Raw genomic sequence first — 14023 nt, forward strand, 5'->3', positions numbered from 1 at the left:
AAGGCTACAGACTTATGTTTAGTGAAACGCTGACTCTATACCTACTCAAACAACTTTCCTTGTCACAGCTGTTTGATTAAACAATGAATAAGTTACTGAGTTGCCTCCAACATTTTTTTTTCCCAACAGCTTTCCAAAGGTCAACATTTATGGTGAAGTCCATATTTCTGATTAGACACAAAAAGATGACCACTAACTGAATGTACATTCCCTAATGAAAGAGACAGGGCTTGTTTATAAGGGCACTTTACCATATATAAACAACTACCAGAGTTTACAACAGGTTACTGCCTTGACTGAAAACTGACAGTGTTGTCAGGTTGTCACGACCACATAACCTAAACATTAAACAGGAAACCCACTGTTGCACAAATAACAAAGAACCAAATTTGCTGAGTCATCTTGACAATAAAGGCTTCATGTAGTCGAAGAGAGCATTTATCTGCCTGCGTCTACAATGATAACTCGATATGGACATTGTGTGATGGGCCCATCTCTTATCCATACGGAGGTGTTTAACATGGAGGAGGGAGGTGAGACTATTCAAAGAGCAGAAAAAACAACCAGGGGATTTACAGCTCTGCTTACACTCCCATCAGGATGCAGTAATGGAGAAACCAATAGGAGGCGCTTTTTTGCTCAGACAGCTGTAGAGGTGAGTCATTCAAGATGAGGCCCATCCCTCTTGTCATGTGACCACACTTAGCTGAAACACTGACCCACACTGTATCTTGTTCTCCTGCTTGCGCTCACTCAACGACCCTGACAGAAGCGGAGCTAAAAGCAAGATCTGCAGAAAGAGGAACACGTCTTCCTGTGCGCTGTTCACACGACAATGAGAGGATTTGGCTCTCACCAAGGTCATCCCCTGGTCAAACAAGCACATAGATACATTAGCTTATAAAACCCCATAGTGATAAGATCCATTGCAACAAGAGTAAGCCCGACACTCAAACAGGCTGCTTTAATAGCAGGCATCCATGTTAATTAAGAACAACAGGATGCATGACATTTCTAGAGTGGTCCCTTGGCTACAGCGAGTGCTGCCCTTGCGCCCCAGCCCCAAGGCAACTACAGAAAGATTGGGAGCTTCCAATAATGTCAAGGTCAGCTCACTGTCAAAAAGAATGTCAGCACCATAGAGCTGAAAATGCACATGTGCCTATGCACATGGGTAGGTGACAAGAAGAAAACAGCTCCCATGCATCTATCAGATAAGGACACAAGACACATACACACAAAAATATTTTGCTCTTTCAGGAACTGCTCCTCTTTAAGCATGACTTACTAGATACATGAAAACAAACAACAAGCACAGACAGACAACGACTTAACTGAAGTTTGCCTCAGATTTAGATATTTAGAAGATGGCATGTAGTAGAGCACCTCATTCAAGGGCTCTTTAAGCTGCTGGGGAACCCTGTGGAAGATCACTGCCTCAGAAATAGACACCTTGGGCCTACCCAACTCAAAGTCTCACTACTTGGGATCCTTCCAAAAGAACCAGACGGGGTGCTAGGGAGGTAAATTCCATACGAAGAAGGAAAGCCTTTCTTTACCTCGCTTCTCCTCCCTAACACCACCCTCTCTCCCTTGTTCATTCCTCCAGCCATGAATACTGGGCTCAAATTACCAAAAGGCTCAAAGTCTTTTCACTTCAGTAGAACAGAGGCCATTTCGGAGACAAGTCCAAAGGGGAGGAACATGCACACAAAATGAACAGCTCATAAGGAGACACAAACGTCACTTAAATCTCTCTCATAATGCCAGACGAGTCTTTGTATATTGTACAAATACCTGGTTTAAATAGTGAGCACATTTCATATAGTGACGAGCATGCATATATATTATTAAAATATGACAAATTAACATCAGAGAAACGAATGAACTGCTTCTGAATAGTGCATGACACAATGCGAATGAATGATGTACGCTGCTCACGCACTGCACTAAAAGATAAACTCTAAAATAACAAAACAACATCATCCAGCTATTTTCTTATCTGAAAGTGGGTCACGGGAGCACCAGCACGGGAGCACCAGCAAGGAATCCCAGACCTCCCTCTCGTCAGCTACCTCCATCAGCTTAACCAGGGAAATGCCAAGCCCTTCCCAGACCAGCTCATAGACATACCGTATTTTCCACACTGTAAGGCGCACTTAACTTTAATTTTCTCCAAAATTGACAGTGCACCTTATAATCCAGTGCACCTTATGTATGATGTCTGGTTGTGCTTACTGACCTCGCACCGATTTTATGAGGTACACGGCGCTCAAAAATCTGTCAAAAATGTTTTAGTATGACTTTAGTAAGCTATGAAGCTGAACCGCTTGATGGATTATCGGAGCATTACGGCTACCGTAGTGAGGCGCCTGGTGGAGTAATCCAGGTCCTCCGTCTGCTTCAGGCCCCAAAGTCAAACGAACACTGCGGCATCACAGAGTTAAAAACTAAAAATTTTCATCTTTAATAAAATTATCAGTGTTGCTGCTTTACCAGGTGTAACAATTAAGTTTAACATCCAGACATCCATGAAAACAGAATTTATGAAATTAGAAGTCAGCAGGAAGTTAGCTCGCTAGTTTCCACCTAAAAACATGATATAGCATGTTCTGACTGAGAGATTTCTGAAAAAATTAAAACGTACAGCTCTGCTATCACTTCCAACATAAATGAAGACAGAAAACTAAACAGCAGTGACTTTTGAAGGGTTACTGAAGATTGGCTAGCTGGTATATAATGCTGTGCTATGTGATCGCTAGCGACACAGCTACGTTAGCATAACGTAAACAGTGAAGCTGGAGGGATGAACACTGACTTTTTTTCACTTGATAAAAGTTAACGTGAGGGTTCCTGATGCTGTAAAAAGACCAAACTTCAGGAGAACAACAGAGATAATCCATCCACAATACGAGGTTATTCATTAATATACTGCAACAACAAGGGATTGGAGCAGCTGCGAGAGATTTCAATATTAATGAATCAGTGGTACGGAAGTTGAGGAAGCAAAACGAATAAGCTGAGTAAAGTTTGATCTGATTTTGTTTCGCTTAATGCGCCTTATAATTCAGTGCGCCTTATGTATGAAAACAGACCCGTTCATCGACAGTGCGCCTTATAATCCGGTGCGCCTTATGGTCCTAAAATACTGTAATATTTCCAGCACGTCCCAGATCTACGCCAGAGCCTCGTCCTGGTAGGACATACCAGGCTGGAACAGCTTACCCTGGAGGCAACAGCCATCTTCTTTTCGATGTTGAGGAGTACCGGTTCTACTCCGAACCCCTCCCGAATGACTAAACTTGTCATCCTATTGCCAGGCCAGAGCTCATCCACCTTTCGGAGAAAGCTCATTTATGCTACCAGTATCCGTGATCTCATTCTAATAGTGTTAATAATAAGATCAGGCCTAAATTAACAGATGTTTGGCATTTCTCAACAACAAGACGCCATCTGGTGGCAGATAGATGCATAACATTTAGGCCATATATATATATATATATATATATACACACACACACACACATATATACACACACACACACACACACATATATACATACACACACACACACACACACACACACACACACACACACACATACACTAGGGGTGCAACGATATTCGTATCGATATTGAACCGTTCGATACAGTGCTTTCGGTTCGGTACGCATATGTATCGAACAATACAACATTTGTAATTTATTTTATCAATTTTCCTTCTGACGATGCTGTCTGTGTTGAGCGCTCAGTGAATCTGTGTTCGACTACTCCGCCTAGGCTGCACTGTCGAGCGCAGATCCACTGAGCGCTCAACACAGACAGCATAGTCAGAAGGAAGAGAGCAGGGCAAGCTAGCGAGACAGAAGTTAAGCTCTACTTGCAACAGGCAAATTGAACCTCATTCAGATCTGGCGTTTGGAATTATTTTGGTTTTCATGTGACGTATGACCCTGAAGGTAAGCGAGTCATGGACTAAAGTAAAACAGTATGTTGGATGTGCCATGCAATGCTCAATTACATGGGTGGGAACTAGTGTGTTAGCGCAGTTAGCTCATTAACGTGTTGGCCGTCTAGCCCCATGCACGGGGCGATCGGCGGTAGCTCGTTAACGGAGATTTGCCGTGTTGTGTCGTTAAGGTCATTTCAACGAGATCAACCTGAAAGCACTAGTAGGAACACAACGAATATGACTGCACATTTACGCCGACATCACCCTAGTGCAAAGACAAAAACAACAAGCATGCTACTAACTTTAGCCGAGTCATTTAGACAGCTGTTAGCACATGATTCTCCTTATGCTGCTGAGAATATAGCCCAGAAGAAGCGGATAGTATAGCTTTTATTTTGGAAAGAGACATTTCTCTGTAATAAACTCTCTTTTCCAAAGATGAGTGATTCCTCAATCAGATACAGGGCTTGCAATATCGCTAGCCCGACGTCCCGGAGCTAGCGATTTTTTCAGTCGGGCTACCAAAATCTCTCTCTTCCCTGCCCGTCGGGCTATTGTAGGAAGGAAAAATATATGTCAATGCTTTTGCATTCTTTCAGAAATGTAGCTGGGTAATTATGTCATTGGCATTGGTGAGCCACTGTCAATATGTGACATATTGAAGTCGCGTTTGAATTTGCGCTTGTTTGTTTTGCTTTCACTTTGCAATCGTGCGAACTGTGTATAGAGAGCGACAGCACTGATCTGTGAGTGATGATAATTTGTGCACCAATTCCTCTGACATCGTCTTATTAATCGTTAGCTTACTATGCAAACATGACAAGTGAAATCTCCCGCAGCTTAAACATGTGAGAGGTTGATCGCGCAGAGAATCGCTGAGCTTATGTGAGTGCGTGTGTAAAAGCAGCAGGATATATATTTTAGTTCTGCTGAGCCAAATAAGACAGGTCAGGGTGAAGAAGTGACAGCCAAAGAAAAGCTTACCACAAAACGGAGAAGTTATGACAAATCAGACTATAAGGCAAAAAGAAAGTGCAGCTTTATGGTTTCATGGACAAAATAATTTCTGTGGCTGCAATATGACGAGCTAAATAACCAGGGCTGCACATAAGTGGTCCGCAGGTGCGCATTCGCTGTCAAAATAAAAAACAGGCACAAGGGTTAGGGTTAAATTTAAAAACAGTACTTTTGAGTTCAAATATATATTTATAATTTTAATAAATGACAAATTAAAAAGGCATGAACATTTTTTTTGTATCGAAAAAATATCGAACCGTGAATTTTGTGTATCGTTACACCCCTAATAAATATTAAAGAAAATAAATAAAAAATTTATATATTATTTTTATTATATATACACACACACACATATATACACATATACATACATATACACACATACATACATATACACACACACACACACACACACACACACTCTAACATGGTTCTTCACAAATAACAGCAGAATGACAAATTTAATCTTAGTCCAGATCATTTCCTCTACTGCAGCACTATTAACCAAGTCTTTATGTAACCAAATTATAAAGACCTTACATGGTGGACCATATTAATTTGGCAAATAAACAAACAAAAACAAAACATTGTTCTAAAGAAATGTACAGATTAAGTCAATAAAAACTACAAAACGACAGGAAGTCTAGATTTGATTTATCACATCAAACAAGTAACAAAAAACTGTGGTGAATGTTCAAAAGTTTAGCATCATACCTGCTGCTGGTAAGCATTACACCAACATTTTCAATCCCAATACAGATAATGTGTCCTTGAGGAATACGGCTTTGTTTTAGATGGTGCAACTAGCCAACCTCACAAACTGCCCTTGGTAATCGATGCCAGAAATGCTACTCAGATAAATTTTTATTCTCGTTTTTTTCAATGTACAATGGCAGTGACCAGTTCAACGCCACCAACCAGGACAATGAGCTGTACATCTCCACAACATTCGAGAAGGCTAGAGTACCAACCTTCCTTCTAAAAATGATCCAGTAATGTGTTTGACTAGAACTATACAACATTTGAGTAGCATTTAAGAACGAGTTATAAAATCCTTCACCTCCAAGCCTTAGAATAGAACTGCAATATCACTTCTGCATTAAGGTAATGCTGATATTACCATGTGAGAAAGGCACAGCACTGGAATAAATGCAATTAAGTCAACTGAACAAAATCTAGAGCATGTACTGTGGCCATTTTGTTTACAGTAAAATGTTGACTTCAGTGTTGCAAATTTAAAATACTGTTTTTGAAGCTACACTAAGAGCTAAATGACCTCCAAGAGACAAAGAACATGGCACTACAGGTACACTACACTACAGGTAGAAGACTGAAAAACAACCACTGGCTTTGTTTTTCTTTCTGAAAATGAAAGAAAAACAAAGCCAATGGCCATTCTCAGATTTCAATTTCACAAAGATTAACCTGTGCGTGCATTTTTTTCCTATTTTATGTGCCATTACAATTTTGATTAAGACATTAAATTAACTGGCGAAGCAGGCCAAACACCATGTCTTGCCACCTATAGCTTTGATGAAACCAATAAGTGGTCTTCACAGGCACAAACATAAACAAAAACAACAACAAAAGCAAAAAAATCCCCAAAAACAAAACTGGAGTTTAACAGCATGTCCATGCACAGTGTCCACCTGTGCCCGACCAAGCCTCCACAACACGTACAGTCCAGTGAGATTACACCAACCCCCTCACTCTGCCCCCGCACACATGCTGGCTGTACTAGGCAGGATATGAATATATCTGCCATTCCCCAGAAATGTGCAGGTTGAACTGCACTCTAAGCAACAGCAAAAGGAAATAGAAGATGAAGAGCAGGCAAATCAATAGGGCCTGGCTTAAAGACAAACGGGATATGCGGTCAGGGAGAGCATGGCTCAGTCCAGATCTTATTTCACACTTACCCAAACAAATTCACAATAAAACAAAATGATAAACACACACACACACACACACACACACACACACACTAAACAGGATGTGAGGGACTTTAACATAGATTTGTACCGAGCATTTTGACATGCATTATAATGCTGCTTCGCAGATTTCTCTAAACACAGAACATCTACAGGATAATGAGCCTCTTAAGGGAGGATTTGAAAAGATGGCCCTTATGGTAGGTATTTTTATCCACGTAGTTCATTTGTACATTCTAATATGACTAACAATGGCTTCCACTGCCATGGTGACATAACAGTTTGTTTCTCTCAAGCAACAAAATATTACTATTATTATTCTCATAAAAAGAAGGCAAAAATCACCCACACAGCTCAATCAGTAGCTTATTCCAAACTGTGTCATTCTCTTCCCTGAAATCTTTGAACCAGGCAAAATAGAACATTTGAATAAACAAGATGAAACATTCAGATACTTGGGACTACAGACTATCCCTCACTGCACTGCAGCAGCATAATCGTGGGCTTCAACCACAATTACAAAGTTCAAGAGCTGCCTGAAACAGATATGGTTTCCACACAGCCAGCCAGCTGAGAATGCTCCTGGAACAAGCTGTGATCTGACTGAGGCATCGGCCAACTGTTCAGGCAACTGCACACAAATATAAACAACAAAGCCTACTCGGCATAACCTCAAAACATGTGGGTAAAGGGACGAAGTATGAATAAGTGATGCAAGCATCAGGTCCACACACAGTTAAGAATATTATATGCTATAGTGACTTGCAGCTGAGTTTATCTGTCACTAGATAATGCTTCAACTTTAGCCATGATGTGGCTGTTGTCATGCTGAGCGGTCAAGCTTCCTGGGAGCGCAGTGTGGCCTGCCATTAACACAACAATGTCCAGCTGCCTGAATGGACCAGGACCAGACTGGAGATGAGAGACACACAATAGAGAACAAAGGCCAAGTGGGTGCTGTAAGAAGGGTGAGGGAGAGAGCAGTCGACAGCAGGGCTAAGCATGACATAAAATCAATCATCTGTTTCAAGCCAAACAAGCCAGCTACTGTCCATTTCAGGCTCAGTAACCCTGAAGAGGAAAAAACAAAGGACTAAGCAAAATTCAGACAGTGTCTTTCTGCCACACCTGTATGGTCATTCTTCCCCTGAAGTCGAAGTCAAATGGGCTGCTATTAAAAGACTGACTCAGCGCACCAAAACAACAGCAACATTAAAAGGATAATAACCAACAGGGTTACTGTAGTGATAAACCTCAACTGAAAATTTCTCTGTTGGGGAGCTAACTAAGCTAAACATTTTAAAAAGCTTCAGAGAACACTTGAGTTTTCATGAATAGCAGCATTCCCTTTAAAATACTACTAAATGTGGGAAGAGATGTTTTCCAAGGAGTAGTCTAGCAAAGGTATGAGAGGAACCCCCCCACCCCCCACACACACAAAAGGAGGAGGAATCTTGTTGTTAGGTAAGCTCATGCTCTGACATAATATAAACCCTCTGTCCTACACCACGTGATCTCACTGCATGACAAACACATTTACATGACATTTCCATTTCCTCTTTTGGGTGACAGTATTATCTAGAGTGGCACGAGGCCTTGCCCTGCCACCACGTTGCTGCAGCATACATATGCTGTACTTTCTGGTGTGAGACTGGAAGGTGTCACTCAAAGGAGAAAAGAGTGGACCTTGGCAGCCATTTTGAACTGCTGTTATATATAAGCCTTTCATAGTCCAAGTCAGATATCCCTCTCTCTCTCTCTCTCTCCCCCTCCAGTTTGCACTGGTCACTCATTTACCCGATTTTTAGTCCCAGTGTGGTGCATTAGAAATAAGGGCATCTGCAAGCAGACTTGTCTGGATTGACTTTGGTACCAAAAAAATGCTTTTCCTTCTGCTCCGTTTTATTTTTAAGCTTTCTACCAGACTGACAGCACCCTCAGGGCACTCACATCCAGATTTGTCCTTTTAGATTTTCCAATCTGATGTTTTTTACAAAACAGCTGGGCAGTTCATCATCATCATCACAATTATTATTGTGGTGAGCACTGGAAGAGGCAGTAAGACTGGAGAGGAAAGAAAGAAACAGGATTAATGTGGCGAAGTCTAAAATGGCTGCCTGCAGTTCAAAAGGTGGACGGGACAGACAGAAACTCTAAGCTGTATGCAAAACCACATACCAGTAGAGAGCAAGATGAGCAATGTGAGGTAAGACAAAGAAAAGGAAATGAAGGACACAACATCACAGTGCACTAAAACAAGGAGAGAGAGAGAGAGAAAGAGCGAGCAAGCAAGCAAGAGACGATTACATAGATTGCCTGCTTCACCCCCCTTCAGCCTTGTGTTTCTTTTTTTTCTTTTTTTTTTAACCCTAGCCGCCTCCTCCTCCTCCTCCATTATTCTCCCAAGAAGCATTGCTTCTCGGCACAAAACAGAATTAACCAGTGCAGCCCTCTGCAACACTGCTCCCCCAGCACTGAGGAAGAGCTGCGCCCCATTGGAGCAACTTCAGAGCTCATGCACCAATAGGAAGCCACCACTAAGGCAGGCGTCACAGGGACTTGTTTTTAACCCTGTTGTGAAAGACAGCAAGCCGCATAACACACAGCGGCTGCAGAGGAAATGCTACAGAGGAGAAAGTAATATGTACCTAAAATTAAGAAGAAAAGGCTTGATGGGTAGCTCAAGGGCACTGAAGATATTAAAAAGATAAATAACACTTTAAGAATTAATTTAAAAAAAGATTAATTTGTATTTAAGGAATAAAACATTGTTAATAAAATGCACCGCAACTAAAATGCATATGACATATTCACTGAAGTGAATACAGGTTACATAGAACCACAATGGTAACTTGGCTAACTTGATCACATGAGCACAGCACACACAAAACCTTATTACAATATCAATAGCTACACCTGCCCTCCATGTAATGATACAGAGTGTCATCAGCATGCAAATGGCAAGCTAAGAGGATAGGGTCCCCCCCCCCTTTTCCTCACAGCAACAATCCCTGCGCCCTTCTCCCACTGTCTGCACGCAGAGAGAATCCTGTCTTCATTTGGAAATAGGCCAACATCCTGCTTTATTCGCCTCTGTACATAAACCAGAGTTAAAAACCTCTAAAGATTTTGCATGATCCACAGTGCCTACTCGGGCCAATTATGCTTTCAAGGACATGTCACAAAGCAGTTATATGTCTTTGTCTTAAATTGCTAGGTGAAAATTATTAAGTGAAGCGGAGCATTTCTCACCAACACAAAAACTGGGCCAAGCTAACCTTGTCTGTCTGCACATTCTTCGTATTGCCAAATTTTCAGCGGCCCATAGTGGGAAAGAAGGGTCCATGTCCCTCAAACATTTCCACTCACATGTACACACAAGTACTGATTATTATGCTCTCAAAGACAGCCTAACTGATGTAACTACCCCTACCCCCACCACAAAAACACACACCTCTCACTAAAACATATGCAAAGCTGCTTGATAGGCCTGGAAAACCAATATGGCAGACGGCTTTCCGACAGAGCAGTAACAAGCAACCCAGCAGTACAGTTTTAGCTTCCCTGGAGTGGTGGGTCAAGTAAGTAACGTTTGCTGCTGTATGTACTTGCCCCTGTCCTAAATACTAGATGCATTTTTGCTCTCTCCCATGTCTTTGTCTCTGTTAGTAAGTGTATTGTTTGTTCAAGATAAGAAATGGGGGGGGGGGGGGGAAGAGAGAGAATGCAGCTCACTCTGTCTATTAAAAGACAGGAAACATATTCAGAGAATGCTAGTTGCAACCGATCAAAACAATCCTTGGAAAACTGATCTGGCTTCCAATAGTCATACAGATCGATCCAAATACTTAACTCTGGCTGAACAACCCCCAGCAGGGCACGTGTAACCTTTGTACTCATGAAGCTAGGTAAACGAGGGCTCAGTGGAGAAGAAGCCACATGTTTTGTAGCCTCAAATCTCCTTATTAGGTAGATTTTTAGTGGTGAGCAACCAAACAACAAATAACTTAACGATTGCCATCTGGGTTCGTAGCATAGTATTCAGTTACATAAGTGATTTAAAACTAAAATAAATGAAAAAATAATAATGGAAATGAGACAACGAAATAAAGCCCTTGTGAATTCAAGACAGATTTCACGTCCAGTGGTTTTGATTCAACTGTCCTACCAAAGCAAAAGCACCGTCTCCCTTCTCTACTTGCTACGTCCACAGCGCCGAATTTCAGCTCCGCACAATGCAAGCTTATGTGGTGCGACTCAGAGGAGAAACTCTACTCTGGTACAAACTGGGCAACAGTTTGTATTCCGAAATACGCTCATCATCAAATAAGCCACACAGGGAAAGGTATTGTTTTATGCTATTACTTTGCATAGAGATACTCTAATCTAAACTTCGAAATCGAATAACAACCCAGAGCTTCTTTCCTTCTCACCCCAACGGAGGTGTAGGTGAAAACGAAATACGGTGTCATAATCAAGAAAAGGTTGGGAATGTCAAACACCACAAAGTACGACGTGTTAAAACGTAACGAGAAGTTTAGTAGTCTTCAACTTGAGTAAAAGTTGTGATCGCTACAGTCAGACTTCAACAGTGCTACTCACACGCTGGAATTAAAAAAATGGAGGCTAAAAAAGGAAACAAGCGCTCCCCTCTCTGAAATACCACCCATTTCTTTTAACCGCCACCACGGAGACTGGGGGTTGGTAGGTTGGGGGAGGTGAAGAACAGCAAGTCACTACCCAACAACTCTGGTTTTCTGTTTGTTAGAGCCTACATCCACAGAGGGAAAACAAGAGGCAAGAGATATATGGCCAAAACACAACTGAGCTTTTTCAGTATGAACAACACACCCGAGCGAAGCTAGGAATGAGACAAATGCATTAACATGATGTAGCAAACACCACCACGATGTGAGCGCCGTATTTTCCATAAAACTCGGGGCAGAAATCCACGGGATTTCGGCTTGCAAATACATCATCGTGTGTATACACATCAAAGACTTCTCTGCGTGTGCATGAGCTGTAGAATACTGGTTCAAAATAAGGACACAATTGCCTGGAGAACATTCAGAAAGTTAGCTCAAAGGCTAAGTTAGCATTTGTTGCCTCTGCTAACGTTCTCCAACGCAGCAGCTGGCCACTGAGCTTACATGAGTGGCAAACCATTTCACGACTTTACTTTCAAACACTTTGAGAATTTCGTGGTAACAATGGAAACAATTTAAAACAATGCTGTCAATAAACAACGCAACAAATCGTTTTTGACTTAAGGTGAAACAAGTTTGCATTTTCCTGTGCGCTCTGGTTCTGAACTTTTAAGCCCAACAAACAGAATGCATTTGTATTCTAATCTGACACTAACACAATAACATGCCTAGAAACGCAAAAGTGTAGTGTGCTGTTACTGATGTTATGAATTTGTAAGGTTAACCACTGCGGTATTCAAACTTAAACAACTTGAAGTTTATTTATAAATGTTTGAAAACGACATTAGTTCTCTTTTGGAAAAAAATACAGTTTACTTAAGTACTCGTGTAACGTTAGAACGACAGCCAACTGGGACACGTTTAGCTTTCGCATTAACACCAATAAAATAATAAGAAAAATAATGAAGGGACCTCTAATGGCCTAAATGCTACACGAGTAAAACTCGTGTTAACTTACATGATGTTACTAACAGATTTACGTACGTAGTTCAAATACTGGTCGAACATTAGAGCTCAAAACTAACAGTGTGATGGATTCTCAGACTACCGAGCTAGCTATAAAAAAAACAACACGAGGAGCCGACGAAAAGGGCACGGAAGTCCAGACACAGCCCGGAGCAGCCCTGTAAGGCAGATCATCGATAAAGGTCGCTTTTTAGCCAGCCAAGCAAGCTACTCTTCTGGAAATAACTTATTGTAATAAATTGAAGTAGGCGCTAGGTACTTAGCTAGCTAAGTTATGTAGCTTCGTAGCTGAGGTGGGTAGACGGAAAACATGGTTATTTGGTGTGTTGGTTATAGTTACAAACCCTCGTATATAGCGAGAACTATAGCCAATTGACACAAATGTTAAGTACTCACCTAAAGAGGCATTCCAAACTTGTATAAACGAGGTAATATAATGTAAAGTAGGAAGTCCTTAGAGCATCCCAACATCAATTCCAATCAGGCCTGTATATCGGCCTCGGAGTCTCCTGTATCCTTTGCCCTTATAAGTGGCTCCCTCTCCAGGGTTAGGAAACAAACTTCTCAGGGTCTCCCACGCATAGACGGAAAGTTAAATTCCCTGTGCTGTTCACGTGCACTGCATCCATTGAGTATCTATATTAGCTCCCCGGCAAATACATCAGTTTATTTTAGTGTCTTGTATATTTACAATCGCTATTTATAATGGGGCATAAGCTGCTGTATGTGATACAGAGCTCTGATTCTGTCTCGGTCCTTACATTCGCAGAGGCGCCCATCCCCCTCCTCGCCGGCATCGACCGCGGGTCCCAGCGAAACTGACACACAACCACGCCACGGGGTTTCCCTGGCGACCGTGCAGGGGCCCTCTCCTTGGGCGGCCCTCGCTGATGTTTCCCGCCTCTCGTCAGTGATTCGATTCCAATATGTCACTCATGTTACGCACGCGATATACGTGCAAGTCATTGGCGAAAGGCAGCGTCGATTATTTTTTCCTTTTACTACGTAAAACAGGGCGGGTATTGCTTTGAGGAGTGGTGCGAAAATTTCCTTTCATTATATGCGTGTAGTGGTGGTGAACAGGCAGGAGTGAATGGCAGGATCGGGAGATAATTTGATACCCAGCAGAGGATCTGTACCTTCAGAGTTTCGGGAATTGTTCTTTATTAAATTCACATGCCGTGGAATTTATTTTAAGTCGTTAGTGGGATTATTGCTTTTTATTTGTGTGTTACTTTCATCTACTGTGGAAGGAGTGTTTGTACTAATACATAGTAGCAAGCGTTAGCTACACGGGGTCTCTGGGGCCCAGTTCCAGGGACACCAAAGGCAGGGTTAGCCCACTGGGTCAGCCCCACCTACCGATATGTCAGATGAATGGAGTATGAGGTGTCGTTTTGGTAGCGTCTGCTGAGGGGTTGGACAGGGAACTTGACCAGTACTCCTGGGTT

General features: G+C 41.9%; 1 protein-coding gene across 4 annotated transcripts in view; it reads right to left on the bottom strand.

Annotated features, from left to right (window-relative positions):
• setd5 (SET domain containing 5) overlaps positions 1-13401 on the bottom strand; it is a 31745-nt gene extending 18344 nt beyond the window's left edge. For all 4 annotated transcript variants that reach the window (XM_040003075.1, XM_040003073.1, XM_040003074.1 and 1 more), the window contains exon 1: positions 12969-13401. The gene's annotated coding sequence lies outside the window, so the exon portion shown is untranslated. The remainder of the gene's footprint in view (positions 1-12968) is intronic.
• Positions 13402-14023: the final 622 nt, after the last annotated feature.

This window comes from Simochromis diagramma, unplaced genomic scaffold (assembly GCF_900408965.1).
Source record: "Simochromis diagramma unplaced genomic scaffold, fSimDia1.1 OVJJ01000646.1, whole genome shotgun sequence".
Classification (NCBI taxonomy): Eukaryota; Metazoa; Chordata; class Actinopteri; order Cichliformes; family Cichlidae; genus Simochromis; species Simochromis diagramma.